Below are 14,865 nucleotides of genomic sequence, written 5' to 3'. Positions count from 1 at the left end.
CAAACGTTGCCTACTAAAGTACCTAAGAATAATTTGACTTTATTGATATCAAATCCTACAAGTAGACCGGTAACGTTAGTAAAGAGCACCCCAATTGCGTATGTTGAAGAGAATGTTCAAGAAGTAGATTTACAGGGTGATTACCAAAAAGATGAACAAAATGACGAAACATTTTATAGAACGGAACAAGAAATTCAGAATAGGCTGGAAGAGACCAAGTCACTTTTTGATATTAAACTATTTGACATCAATCCAAGTTTAACGAGTCAGCAAAAGAAAGCTGTGCATGATCTACTTTTTAGATACAGGGATGTCTTTTCTTATACACCAACTGACATTGGCTACTTTCGTGGCTATGTACATAAAATAAGAATAGATAAAGGAGCCTCTTTTCATCAGAGATCACCTCCCATTCCATTGGCAGTAAGACCCCAAATTGACTTACAAATTAAACAACTTTTAGATGCCAATATTATTAAAGAAACTAGTGACAGTTCTTTTTCCTCACCACTTCTTATAGTGAAGAAGCCAAATACTTCAGAGTTCCGCTTAGTTCTCAACCTCCAAGCTTGCAATAGGTTCTCACACTACTTAAGTATACCATTTCAAAATACGGAGGATATTCTACACGTTTTAAGAGGAAAAAGCTCTATATCCACAATTGACATAAAAACCTCGTATTTCCAGCTATTATTGCATCCCAAAAGTCAAAAATACATGACTTTTGAGCTCAATCATACTAGGAAGGCATATAAGTTTCAACGTTGCGTAATGGGACACACTTCGTCCGCCGCTGCCCTAAGTATAGCTGTACGAATGCTTTTAGAGGGACTACCACCGCGCATAACAGCCTTTGCGGATGACCTCGTTATAGGAAGCAAAAATTGGAAACAACAATTGTCGGACTTGGAATTGCTCTTTAAAAGGTTAAGGAAACACGATTTTAGAGCAAACCCGAACAAGACCCATCTATTATACTCGGAATTAGAAGTTTTAGGATTCACAGTTAATGGAAAGGAGATTAAAATATCGCCTAAAATTTCCAATAAAATACGCAATTTTAAGAAACCAACCTCTAAACGCACCTTGAAGAGTTTCCTCGGACTATGCTCTTATTTGAGGGCACATATTAAAGATTTCACGGAAAAGGTGGAACCATTTCAAATTCTTTTAGACAAAAATTCAAAATTTAAATGGACAACAGAGCATGATGATCTATTTGAAAAACTTAAAACGGATATTATACAAGCTCCATCTTTATTTCATTTTGATCCATCATTGGAAATCCGAGCATATTCAGATGCTTCGTCAACCTCCGCAGGCGGCATATTGGCTTGTTATGATACTAAAACCAATCAGGAACGTGTTGTTTCCTATTGTAGTCGACGTTTTACTAAAACTGAGAGAAAGGCCTCCACATGGCAAAAAGAACTATATGCACTCATATATGTTCTTCGAAAATTTCGTTATTTCTTACTGAATAGAAAATTTAAATTATTTATAGACGCTAAATGTTTGACATCACTCACTACCCAACCGGACAAAGTCGGAAAATTTAGTCGTTATAAAATATTTTTGGCAGATTACAATTTTGAAATACAGCATATTAAAAGTCAACAGCATCCCGCAGACATTTTTAGCCGCTTAGAAGACAAACAAGATATACAAAAGGACGAGAATCAAGAAGTTGATAACTTCTCCGACACAGAAGACGCTAAAGTTTTTGCTTCACATTCTTTAGAGCACACTTTTCAAATCGACCAGTCCATTATGTTACCTAATTTAGCAGATGAACAAAGGAAGGACCCTTCATTTTCGGACATCATTACTGTATTGGGAAATAAAGAACCTAGCAAATTATCTACACTCCGTGCGGCGAAATATTTTTCTCTTAAAAATGGATTATTATATAGGACTCAGAAACACCCTCAATTAGGACTGCTGTATTTACTTTGCGTACCAAAATCTTTACTAGGCAAATGGTTCGAGGCTATTCATAACAACCCAATGGCACCACACTTTGGTTACACCAAGACATACCAGTCGGCGCTTAGGAAATACTATTTTCCTAACATGAAAGCTTACATAGCCAATAGAATAAAGACATGCAATCTTTGTCAAAAACTAAAGAAGTTACCAGCTAAACCAGCGGGCCAATTGCTGCATCACCCATCTAAACCCATTGCCACTGCTTGGCAGTACGATTCAATTGGGCGAGTGCCAGTCGGAGATGGAAAATTCAAACACATACTAGTTGCTATAGAAATGTCCACGCGATACTGTGTCACCAGAGTTGTAGACAACATCACAGCAGAAGAAATTGAACAATTTCTCATATATGACATTATTCTTAAGTACGGAGCTTTTTCATACCTGTATTTGGATAGACACCCTGTACATAACGCTAAGAGACTGCAAAACTTAGCAAAATTCTACAATTTTGAATTTAAATTTTGTCCAGCATATGACCACAAAAATCTGGGTGTAGTGGAAACATTCCACAGAATAATACAGAACGCTCTTAAATTTTTTGTACAGGAGAATCAAAATCAATGGCCAAAACTAATTCCATACATAACATTCGCAATTAATACATTTGTGCAAGCCGGAACTAAATACTCATCTTTTTTCCTCATGTATGGATACGAACCTAAGACCATCTCAGATATTGCATTAGCGTCAACTCCAACATTATGTGTCAACAAAGAACATTTGAATAAGATACGAGGGATCGTTCAGGATAATTTAATCGCAAGTTATAATAAACAGAAAAAATATTTTGACAGCAGACATCAACAAACTAATTTTGATAAGGGACAGAAAGTACTTGTATTCTTTCCCAATCGTCAAGTTGGGATACCAGAATCATTTTCATCCAAATATGTAGGACCTCTAGAAATTATCGAAAGAGTTAATCCTAATCTTTATAAGATCAAATTTCCAAATTCATATCGTCAAACAATACAGGAGATTTCAGTGGACCGGATCAAGCCATTTCATGAATATAGAGATCATATAGAACAAGAATAAATAACTTCATTTTATTTTCTACACGAGCGAAAAAAAATGCAGTACTCACCACTAAGAAGAAAGTAAATACAGAGACGCGAGTTCAGCAGATAAAACACTCTTCATAACGACACAAACATTCATTTCTTCTTTGTTTTATAAAAAGCTGATTCATTATTCTGCAACTGAATGAAAGAATGCTGACATCTGCATTTCCGCATTTAAAAGGCAAATGATCTTTTACAAGGACAGCTAACATATTTCTACATTATCATCGATAATATTTTTTCTTTTCTTCTGTGAACTACATATTGTCACTGACATTATGCAACATAAATATTATACAGGATGTTCCAAAAGTTATGACCACGCTTACATTATACAGGATGACCAGGAATTCAGGACCATCATTACTATTGTCATTGACATTTAAAATTGGATTATTTTATTGAAATACATATCTTTAGTGCAAATATTTTAGAAACCTTTACACCTTATACAGGGCGACCAAGAAATCACGCCGTTCGAATCAGAAATTATCTTTATATAACCGTATTAATTGCAACTTTTTTAGTATTCCTAAGTCTTACTATTTTATACATATTATATCACCGTCTTCGCTCGTTACCAACAATATCCAAAACGCCTCGCTTAGAAATATCTCCTCCAATTCCGATGGACACATTTAATACCAATATTTTAACTATGGAGCAACCGACAGTACACGCTCCAACCCCACTTGCTATAAGTGAATTAGTATATATTTATTGACGCCAAGCCAAAAACAGCCCTATCTCGAGGGAAATGAAGTATCATGTGCCATGTACGGATCCTGTCTGCATATAGGGACCACCTGTTTAGTGCTTTCTTCCGCTACCTTATTACTGCTCCGAAAAGTGATTTTTTTGTGTGTTGCAAGTGTTATTAATGTTTTAGTGCTTTTTTTTGTGTGTGATACCTCAGTGTTGCCAACCCTCATATAAAGAAAAATAACCCTTCGGCTTATTTTTAAACAAGCCAGGGGGGTGTAATATCCTATGTGATGTCGTAAACAAGCAGTTCCACGCTTCAATGTTTACAAACAACACCACATGGTTCGGCAAGAGGATCTTCCACCAGAGGGACCTGTAATCACATGCAGACGACGGCTTCTGGCCCCTCCCACGGAGCAGAAGACGACATCGGAGCAGCAGCGCCACCGCCACCCAAAAGGACCCTATAAATTGGATGGACGAAGGCAACTCGACACCAGTTCTCTGGTGACCCTCCTCTAGTCTGCAACGGGACTCTTGGAGTAACCTAACCCCAGGCCTCTAGTCTGCTACGGGACTACGCCTATCCTATCTCCTGGCTTAGCCTGCTACGGGGCTCTGTCTGGGAATCCCAACCTCAGCCGCTTAGCCTGCTACGGGGCTCTGTTGGCAACTTAACCTGCCTCTGCTTGCTACGGAGCATTGGTTCCTTAACTCCACTCCTCTTAGCCTGCTACGGGGCTCTGTTGGAGATCCTGTCTGCGACCACTCGGTCAAAGACTACCTTTTACTCACCCTTTTAAATAGAGACCAAATTGTATAGTATTTTGTACAAATACTCATATAGTGGATTTTATAATAAAACTGGTAGTGGGAGTCGATTCCGGACACTCTTTTATTAACAGCTCTACCTCTTCCTTATATGAGACGAAATTACACAAAGTTTTACAATATGTATTACTTATGAATTCAACAGTGGATGACTTATCTGCAATACTTATCTGATTTTAATGTTTATTAAAAAAAGGCTAGAACTCTACTTGCAGACATTTTCATGCGTAGTTTATTGGGATACAAACAATCTCTTATTATTATTTTCAATTTTGTACATGTTTAATGTTGTTTCGAGAAATCCTTGCAGAGGAATATCAAAACTATAGTGTAAACAATGTGATCCACCTCTCTACTGCTAATGCTAGTTAAGGCTTTCCTAGTGCAAATCTCTCCACAACTTTTGCGTCTTTTCATGTAGGTTGATAGAATTTCTTAAATAGTTTGAAACAATTTAATTACATGCCAGGGACAATACTATTAACAACTAGCATAACCGAAGTTTGTTTGAAATAAGCTAATTTAAGTGTGTAATGTTATTACAACAAGCTACATACGAATTGCACTTACAAGTTAGGTCTCTAAGCGGTTTGAGTGCGTAGTGAACAATCGTCTGGTATGATATTTGAGCCATGTTTGCTTGTTCAACCAATTTCTCTGTGGTTTTTACACTCACCACAAGCAATTTCATTCATCTTCACAGCCACATGTGATATACTTTCTTCAGTATCGCAATCTTTAATACTTAAAAAAATCTTAGTATATACCGTTATGTTTAACCTAGCAATAACGTTATGTTATGTTACGCGATCTAGGGTTACCAACTCTTACGCTTCCCCGTAAATGTTAAGTACTTCTAGCACTTCTACTATGTTAAAACATACATGAATATTATATACCGCTAAAAATCTTCCCCTGAAAAATCTAGCAATCCTAAGCCACCCTATGATTTCTTTCGTATGGTACATGAATGTATAGTTGAAGCTGTAACTGAGGAGATTTAATAATGTTACTAATTATATAAAAATAAATAATATAAATAAAGAGGGAAAAGAAAAGGAAATAAACATAAATAAAGAATAACAAATGGAAGGTTTGTATGTCTTCCGATTGAGATACTATATTTCATATTACTATGAAAATGAATTAAGATTTGGGGCCTATCCGGTATTTTTACGTTTCATTATCGACGGTTATTGCTGTGGATATTAATAAAAGTCCCCTCGACGAGGGTTTAACGAATGAACGATTGGTATGAATGGATATTCTTCCCTGGACCACTACCTTTTTATATTGGGGACTCAAGATTTATTTAATAATTATCAAGGTGAATGATCATTACCAAAAATGGTTATACCGGAATAATTAAAATTTGGAATAATTTAGAATTTCGAATGAGTAGATGTATAGCCGAACTACATTCGTGGCTAAGATTATACGCATGGGCGCCAACCCTGTATCAGCTTTCCGTTTATGCTGACTCTTTACGTGCTAGTCAAATATGCAATTTTGTCACACAGTGAAGAAGCGTAGTAGCCCATAAGACTGGGAAAGACAGAAAGTCAGTAATTAACAAACATTGCAACAACACTGAATCACTCAACATCTCAACGTGAATATTTAAAGAAAATGTCATGGAACGGAATTTTCATTTGATTTATCATAGGAACAAAATACGAAAATAAATGCTTTGTCGAGGAAAGCATTCTCCTATCCCATAGAGATTTCAATCCATTTATACTAAAGCATACCTCATTATAGCACAGAACGGCATAAATATAAGGTTTGCTGTATGCGAACATTATGGTTGAAATTATTATAGCATGTAGTAAATATTAATGAAATATATTACGTGCCTGGTGTAGTACTTCCCGAGTAGGTAGTAGTACACTTTGTGCTTTATTTTTATGCAGATATGTTGTCGATTTAATATTGCTGGTAATGAAGATTGCAGTTTATCTATAAGTAACTTTAATTTTAAAATTACAAAAGATATTGCGTAATAAAATTTGACGGATGAACACCATGTTGATTGTTTACATTGGTGGGTGTGTGCATGCGCATGTAGTGGAAGTTGTATTTCTCGAGTGTGGCGGAACACTTAAACTGGTAAGTAGTTCGTTGTTTCATGTAGAAAATTCTAAGGCATTATTTACTTTTCGTTGAATTTTTAAATACTAAATGGTATTGCCCGTTGTGAAGTATGAGATCCTTATTTTACTAAAAAGATTTTAAAGTGTAATTGCTTTGGCCTTGTCATATGTATATGTGGCCACTGATTGAACTTATCAGTGTGTATTAATCCGAAGTGTGTTAAGTACAAAGCAACACTCCAAAACTATTTAATGAGAAGAGTAGGCGTGGTAAATTGACATCGAAAATGGCAGGTGTTATTTTTATGCTTATTCCAGTTTGTGACGGGTGCGAAATTAGTGAATATAGGCTTATGGACATAGCAGCAGAAAGAAAAGGTGGTACTCTGATATTAGTACAAAAACATGGGAATGCTTCTCCTAAGAAATTGTGTAAATTTTGTGGTAAGGAAGCTGTTTTCTGAAAAGAAAGGAATGGATTTCATTGCCAGAAGATACGTGCCATTGGAAATTTGAGGAGGGAAAGCGTTGTGAGGTTTTTTCTTCAATTTTCAACGGTACTTTCTTTGGTAGAGCAAAGCTCAATTATTTTGTAGTGACACGACCTAGTGTCTTATTGGTGCTTGAACAGTCGACCAAGTACCAATAATAATTTCTTGAATCTTGGTATATCATCAAGAACTTGTATCGATTGATTTAGCTTCTGCCGTGAAGTTTGCGTTCGTTGGTGCTTAAATTGCTCTACTCACCTTGAGGAGGTCCAGGGGAGTAGTCCAGATAGATTAATCTAAGTTTGGGAAGCATAAAAACCACTACGAAAGATTGATTGACAGTATATGGGTTTTTCGGGGAATTGGGATAGGAAAAGGGAAAGTATTCATGAACGTAGTGCAAAATCGTTCAGCTGAAGTTCTTGTTTCAGTTTTCCAGCAATGGGTTAAGCCAAGAGCGGATCCAGGGGGAGGGCGATCGAAGCGATAGCCCCCCAGAATAGGATATTTTATAATTTTATTATTCTACTATTACTTATTATTATAGTACATATTATTATTATTATTTGTGATCCATTCAGTATCAATTTCTAAGTAAGTTCTACAAAAGAGCTACTTCTATTTTTCAAAATTTGTTTTACCTTTTTTTGCATTACACTCTTATCTTGATTTCACTTCGAACGACCACCCCATCCAAACATTCAGCCTTGATCTGCCCCTGGGTTAAGCCTCGTACATCCAATCATTGCTGGAAGTCTCATGATAGGTTGAATGAGGTAGGATTAGGATTTGAGAGTTCACAATGAATCATTCCTTGAATTTCGTAAATCCAGTGACAAGAGTGCACACGCAAAATATTGAGCGTTTGTTTCGCGAAGCCAAGGATAGTGTTCCACGATATTGTTACAAGAGGCACCATTTCATTGGACATCTAGCTTCATTTCTTTTCAGGAAATATTTTCCTTCGAGAACGGGACTACACATTTTCCTTGTGGAGGTCGGTAGACTATACCCACCTACAATGTGAAGTAAGTTAAACACTGTAATGCTTAGTGTAGGGTAAGGTTGCTTAAGGGTAGGAAAAAGTAGAGTAGGGATATATTTTAGTTTCTCTCCCAATCTTGCACAGATAAGATCTCTGGAGATACTTACTTCACAAAATTTAGCTGAGCAAGCGAAACGGTTAGAATCTCCGCAGGTCTAGTTGTTTTCTACCTTTATCACAATTTACACAAAAACAAAGTACTCGATTCTGGAGCCATGAAATAAGTTAAGGGAGATTCAAAATCCATCCGTAGAGTAGTGTTAGGTTAGGGTTGAGTAAACGTATATTACTTATTTTCTCTCCTAAACCGTTTGCTAGTGAGTCTATATCCAGTACTGGCTCCGAAATCATCGATGGGATTCCATTCTCTTGTGCAGATTTACTTTAGAAGGACTTCAGTGTAGGTATTAGTATTGTGCGATAATAAGTATTGTGCAAAAAAACTAAACAATTTGTGCTACGTTGCCACTAAAAAGCACCGTGCAGTTTTACTATACGGATCCATAGTATAATTAGCAATAATAGTAGGAGGAAGAGAAGTAGTAGTAGTAGTAGTAGTAGTAGTAGTAGGAAATGGTTAGTAGCTCCGAAGGGATTGATTGGGTTTGATTCTCGACATAAAATGGGCAAATTTAAGACTTGGGGGAAGTTTTCTGTACATTTTACAATCTGTGGATTCGTAGAGTAAAACTGCACCAAAAGCACGTATACTATCTAACCGAGTTAAGGCAGTAGCGCAAGAGAGGGAACCGAGCGGTAGTGAAAGGATGCGTCCGTAGGGAGCAGGAGTATCTGCGACGGTGGGAAAGCGTTTATACGAAGATTTATTTAAAAAGTTAATTTTTGCATGTATGCAGATTCCATATCCTTGTGCTACTTGTATTCTTGGTTCCTTATTTTTGGGGAGGGGGTAACTTGGTACATTGTTGATTGGTACATGTTATGTAACCACTTTTTCATAAGATACCAATAATACATATATAATAACGGTATGGGATCTCCACATATGCTACAATAGCCATACCAGTGCTGTAAAATATTGCCAATAATAATAACACTGATTTCGAAAAAATATTATTTTAGTGACCGAAGATTATTGTAGAGTTAACTAACATATGTTACATAGGACATCATATGTCCACGAAAAAAAGTAAGAGTCTTTCGATGTTTTCTCAAGATATCCTTGGAATCTTTTTATTGGTACAGCTTTCGTATATACATTTTCAGTAAAGTTTAAATTAAATATTAAGCACATTCACAATATGTATTTAATGATCCACATTCAAATTACAAGATTACATATACATGCTACTAATACATATCCATGCAAATTATAAACATTTAACATAGGACGAATAGTAATTGGTTCCTATGAGGAATTTCACCTACAACCACATATGAAGAAAAATTGATAAATACCTTTTCCTTTATCATGGACACCCTAGGGTTCCTCCGAGAGCTATGCATATCGCAGTGATTTTATAGGTAGAGTGTAAATGATAATCTGGGCGTCTTTTCCCTTCACCAAATTTTATTACAAAGTAAAGTAAATACGAATTTCTTTGATTTATTGTTTCTTCCTTAGTGAGGTCCGTCTTCTTTCGGCGTTCCTCGGTGTCTTCCGTGTCGGATTCTCGTCTGCTACACTGTTTACAATCAATAGCACGTGTTGTGTTGACATGTGCTTTTGTCCTGATATGGGGATCCTTACACTCCCCACACTGAAAAAAGATAATCTAGAAGATTATTTTTTGAGAAAAATACACAATTTTTATCAGGAAAGTTATCAGCACAACACTCATACATTTGGAGACACTGTATAGACACTATAAAACACTATAAACACTATAACACACTGAAAAATCACTATATAAAACTTGTTAAGATATATATATATATATATATATATATATATATATATATATATATATATAGTAATATCACTGTTTCCTGCCCCATCTAAGCAGGATCAAAGTAGTCACTATCATTTCCCTCAGAATGGGCAGAAGTGCGATCACTGTAATTAATAAATGTATTCTAGTTCACTAATGGAAGGTATTGGTTGATGATGTCGTTTATCGGTATCAGTATGTATGTTGGTATCTCTCCTACTGAGTTATGTAATAGTTCTGCCTGTTTCTTTTCTGGTAGCTTCTTTAGTTGTTGGCAGTCCTGGCACGTACGTATTTTGTAAGTCAAGATAGTTTTTGAGATGCGGCATATAAAATTTCTTTATGGCGGTTTTAAATGATTTTGAGAAACCAAAATGCGGATTCGAAGTTCGCTGGCCCATCGTGCACCTAAAAAATTCGTAGAACTTTATGTTATGATTGAGCTCGAAGGTCATATATTTGTGGCTCTTAGGATGCAACAAAATTTGGAAGTATGAATTCGAAAGGTCAATGGTTGTTATAAAGATTTTCCCCTTTATAGAGTTTAGAACGTCCTCTGTTGATTGAAATGGTACAGATAAATACTTGGTATAACTGTTACACTTCTGTAGATTAAGAACTATCCGGAATTCTTGCATATTGGGTTTCCTGAGCACACGATGTGGAGAACAAAATTCGTTATTGTCTGTGGCCCTAATTATTTTTGCCTTGATAAGTTCTTGAATCTGTTTATCTACCTGGTTCCTGATGTGTAATGGAATAGGTGGGGAACGGTCGTGAAATACAGCAGATTAAGAAATCCTAATTTTATTGACATATCCCCTAAAATATCCGATGTCGTCAGGGCCATAGGTAAAACGTCCCTATATTTAAACAATAACTCATAAACTGTTTGTCTTTGCTTTCTGTCCTGGTTGGGGTTAACGTCAAAGAATTTGTGTATTTTAGGCGTTCTTCCGTTTCCTCTTTTGTTTTAAACTGATACGATTTTCCTAAGAAAATTTGGTTCTTCTAAGGCGTTAAAAGAAATTTCGTGCTTTTCCTCAAGAACCGAGACTGGTGCATTCCTTTCAAAGTGACGCTATTGCCATTAGGATTTCAAATCAAAATTGTCATTTTTTTGTTTCTGGTCGACAGGTCATGTTGTGGAGGATTTTGCCTAGGTGGAAAACTGTTTTTGGTTCTTGAATTGTTGGTAAGCCATAGGATATATTCTACGGCTTAGGTATACGATTTTGGCCGTATAGTATGTGCAGTTTTTGTGATAGCTCTGCATCCTCTCCTTTACTTAAAATGTCATTGGCGGCTTCCAAAGTGTTTAATTTAGTCTGTAGGGCGTCTACTCTTGCAAAACTTTCCAATGCTATCTTATTAAGGAAATCCCTTTGTAATCCCAAGGACAATTTTTTTTGTTCTGCTGTCGCCTCCGTTAATAGCTGCCTGATTGCTCGGAGTTTACGCAAAAAGTCTATGGACTAATCTATTCCTTGTTGGACCTGGAATAATTCCTGTTCCGCTTTGTACGATGGGACCTTTGGCCTACTTAATGCTACTAATATAGATTTTAAATCTTCGTATGACATCGTACGAGATTGATTTTGGTTTTTAAGTTGCAACACGAGATCTAGTGCTGTGTCTTGTAGATATATCGGTAAAATTTCCTTCTTCTTAGCTAGTGATCATAATTGCACGGCTGCCATATGATCGAATAGCATAAAAACCTGTCCGGGTACTCGTGCACGCGTCCCGACTACTTCGTCAAATGTGGCATGTTAAAGAATATATTAGATGCACCCTCTGTCATATTTGTGTTATTCTCTCCTGATCTGTATGTTCGTATACCTGACCTAGTTTCTGACATAAATCGCACTCAGTGAAGGTAGGAAGAAAGGGAGGGTGTATGAAATTTAGCTGAATTTTGATACTGACCTCATCAGTGCCTTGATAAAAAGTTAATAAAAAGAGTGTCCCGTATAAAACTCCGGTACCTACACCACGCAATGATTTTATAGGTAGAGTCTAAATGATGGTCAGGGCGACTTTTCCCTTCACCAAATTTTATTACAAAGTAAATTAAATACAAATGTCTTTGATTTAGTGTCTCTTCCTTAGTGACCAAGTGAAGGAATATCGGTGTTTTGCCGGATGTTCCTTTCACTCATGGCAGTTTCCAGAACACTTAGCAGCTTGTAGGTGAGATTGGGATAACCCCCTCAGCTCACGGCGGCCTCGCAAGGTTTTCAGTTGAAGATGGGATCCCTAGTCCAGTGCGACATAGGGTAAAGGAAGAGGTGTGCTCCTAGTCTACTGCGACATAGGAAGGTAATGGTTAAGTTAGCAGTTGGTCGATTGATAACAGGTCTCACGGTGGCTGGGTTTTTATCTGTCCTCTTCGGGTCCTTTCGTGAGGTCCGTCTTCTTTCGGCGTTCCTCGGTGTCTTCTGTGTCGAATTCTCGTCTGCTACACAGTTTTCAATCAATAACATGTGTTTTGTTGACATGTGCTTTTGTCCTGGTTTGACGATTCTTACAATATACACTGGAGTACACCATCTTTCCAATATGCTTACTCTTGTAAACCTTCATGTCTCAACAATCTAGTATATTACTTAATTTATGACAGGCGTATCAATTCCCAGTTTAACCCGCTTGCGCTAGTTCCTGTAGGAAACACGTATCACGCTACACATACATTCAAATTGAGTAAGCATTCTGATGGTGTACATGAGGATAAAATACATTTATGGACATAAGAACATACGAAATTACTAATAAAACAGAAGAAACAAGAAACACCTTATATACGCCAATCACAAACATTCACCCATTCACTCACTTATATATGTAGATAGACATGCAGGATCATTTGTAGAAATTTAAACTAATCTATTAATTTTTGGCATGCCAATCTACTAAGAAAATAATTCGCAAACTATGCTGAAACTAAATCCATCTGTACCATAATATATTTAGTTACGTGCAGATTTACTATACGGAACCACACAGAAATTCATAAAAAATATACTTCTTTCTCTCTGGTTTCATTTATTGTACCTTCAGCAACCATTTTCGAGGTGTGTTCTTGCATTCTCCGGTGCAGGTTCACTTTAACAGATCTGCAAAACGGCAAGCAACGTTTAGTTTCACTATACGGATCCACGGTATAAGTAGTAGTAAAAGTAAGAGTAGTAGTAGAATTAGAAGTAAGTACTAGCAGTAGTGGTAAGTGTAGTAGTAGTAGTAGTAGTAGTAGGAATAGTAGGAATAGTAGGAAGAAGAGGAAGAGTAGAAGTAAGAGGAAGAGTAGTAGGAACAGATAGTAGTAGCAGTAGGAACGGGTTATAAGCCCAGCAGGCGTTGGTTGGGTTCTGTTCTCCACATAAAATGGGGAAATTACAGATTTGCCAAAATTTTATGGCAGCTTATGGAGGATAACGTGCATTTCAGGTTAGACTTTAATTTCTATATTTCGACGTATATACACATCTCAGAGGTAAGTGCACACCATATTTCCATTGCTTATACACTACTCTATTAAAATATTAGAAATTTCTTCTGTAAATTTTATAAATCTATGGATCCGTATAGTAAAACTGCATCTTTAGTTGTGTGCCCAATGCTTACTTGAAATCTTCATATTGTAATTTTGAATTAGTAACCGAACTTGAAGGGAAACTTTTAAAATTTTAAACTAACTACGGTTTAGAGTCTACATCTTTCTTAATAACGCTGAACTTAATTGCACATCTTATTAGGGAGAAAATCTACGTAATGCCCGAACCCATGGCTAAACTGCACATGGCAGTGTAATAAAAGTTTAACTACGAGCCATACTTTGTTTTCGATTTCACTTTCAAAATTATACAAGCACTGGAATTAGGTCAGTACGCATTATGGTTCAGTTACAATTATTATTCTAGTTATTACCTTCTATTTGCTGTAGATGCAAGGAAAGTTTGGATTTTCCACAAATTTCTAACTGGATTATGAGAAACGACACTCCTCCATCCATAGAACTATTTCGCAGTATATCGAATTCATACGGGTTTGCGTGAGCAACACGGGATGAATATTTTCGAACCCAAATCAATGCCTTTCCTTTCTTCCATGGTACTAATGCCATACCATTAGGTCTTTTTTCCGTCTGAACTGCTCCATGCATTCGGTTTCCCGCTGGGAGCCTCGCCGATAGTAAAGCTCTTAATATTATATCATTCACACTTGAGTGACGTGGATGTCTACCGGCGCTAGTTTAGCGCGGCAAACCGTGTAATCATTTTTTATCTACAAAGGTGTTGCAATTGGGGCAGTGGCGTGGTTCACATATATCTGCAACCCAACCGTAGGGCGACGGATACTCGGAAGCTCTCATTGAATAGATGTAGGCCCAGAGAAGGTGATGGTAGAGCTTGAAGCCATGCACCGTTTTCAGGAGACATGACCGCTAGAAGCCTGGCCTTATCTTCAATGTTTTGTAGTCTGCAATAAAGAAGCTACATGGTAATTAATAATGGATTCGTCCCAGGCCGACTGATTGTTACGATACTAATAAAGAATTTTAAAAAATATTCTTTATTAGTATATTCTTCGAATATATGTCATTAGTGTTATGTATGTAACAATATTCGAATATTATTCATTGTTCAAATAATTTTAGTTAACCAAATAAGTATTCAAATAGATATTCGTTATCTGAATGATTATCCGGAGAATCTACTACTCGAATTATCAAATAGAGAATTATTTTAATTT

The 14,865-nt window shown here is 36.6% G+C and overlaps 1 protein-coding gene across 1 annotated transcript in view; it reads left to right on the top strand.

Moving 5' to 3' along the window:
- Positions 1-14,865, top strand: part of LOC145685408 (trypsin-1-like) — a 64,711-nt gene that overhangs the window by 20,249 nt on the left and 29,597 nt on the right. The window lies entirely within an intron of this gene.

This window comes from Thermobia domestica, chromosome 5 (assembly GCF_964235325.1).
Source record: "Thermobia domestica chromosome 5, izTheDome1.hap1.1, whole genome shotgun sequence".
Taxonomy (NCBI): Eukaryota; Metazoa; Arthropoda; class Insecta; order Zygentoma; family Lepismatidae; genus Thermobia; species Thermobia domestica.
This window is presented reverse-complemented; position numbering and strand designations above follow the sequence as displayed.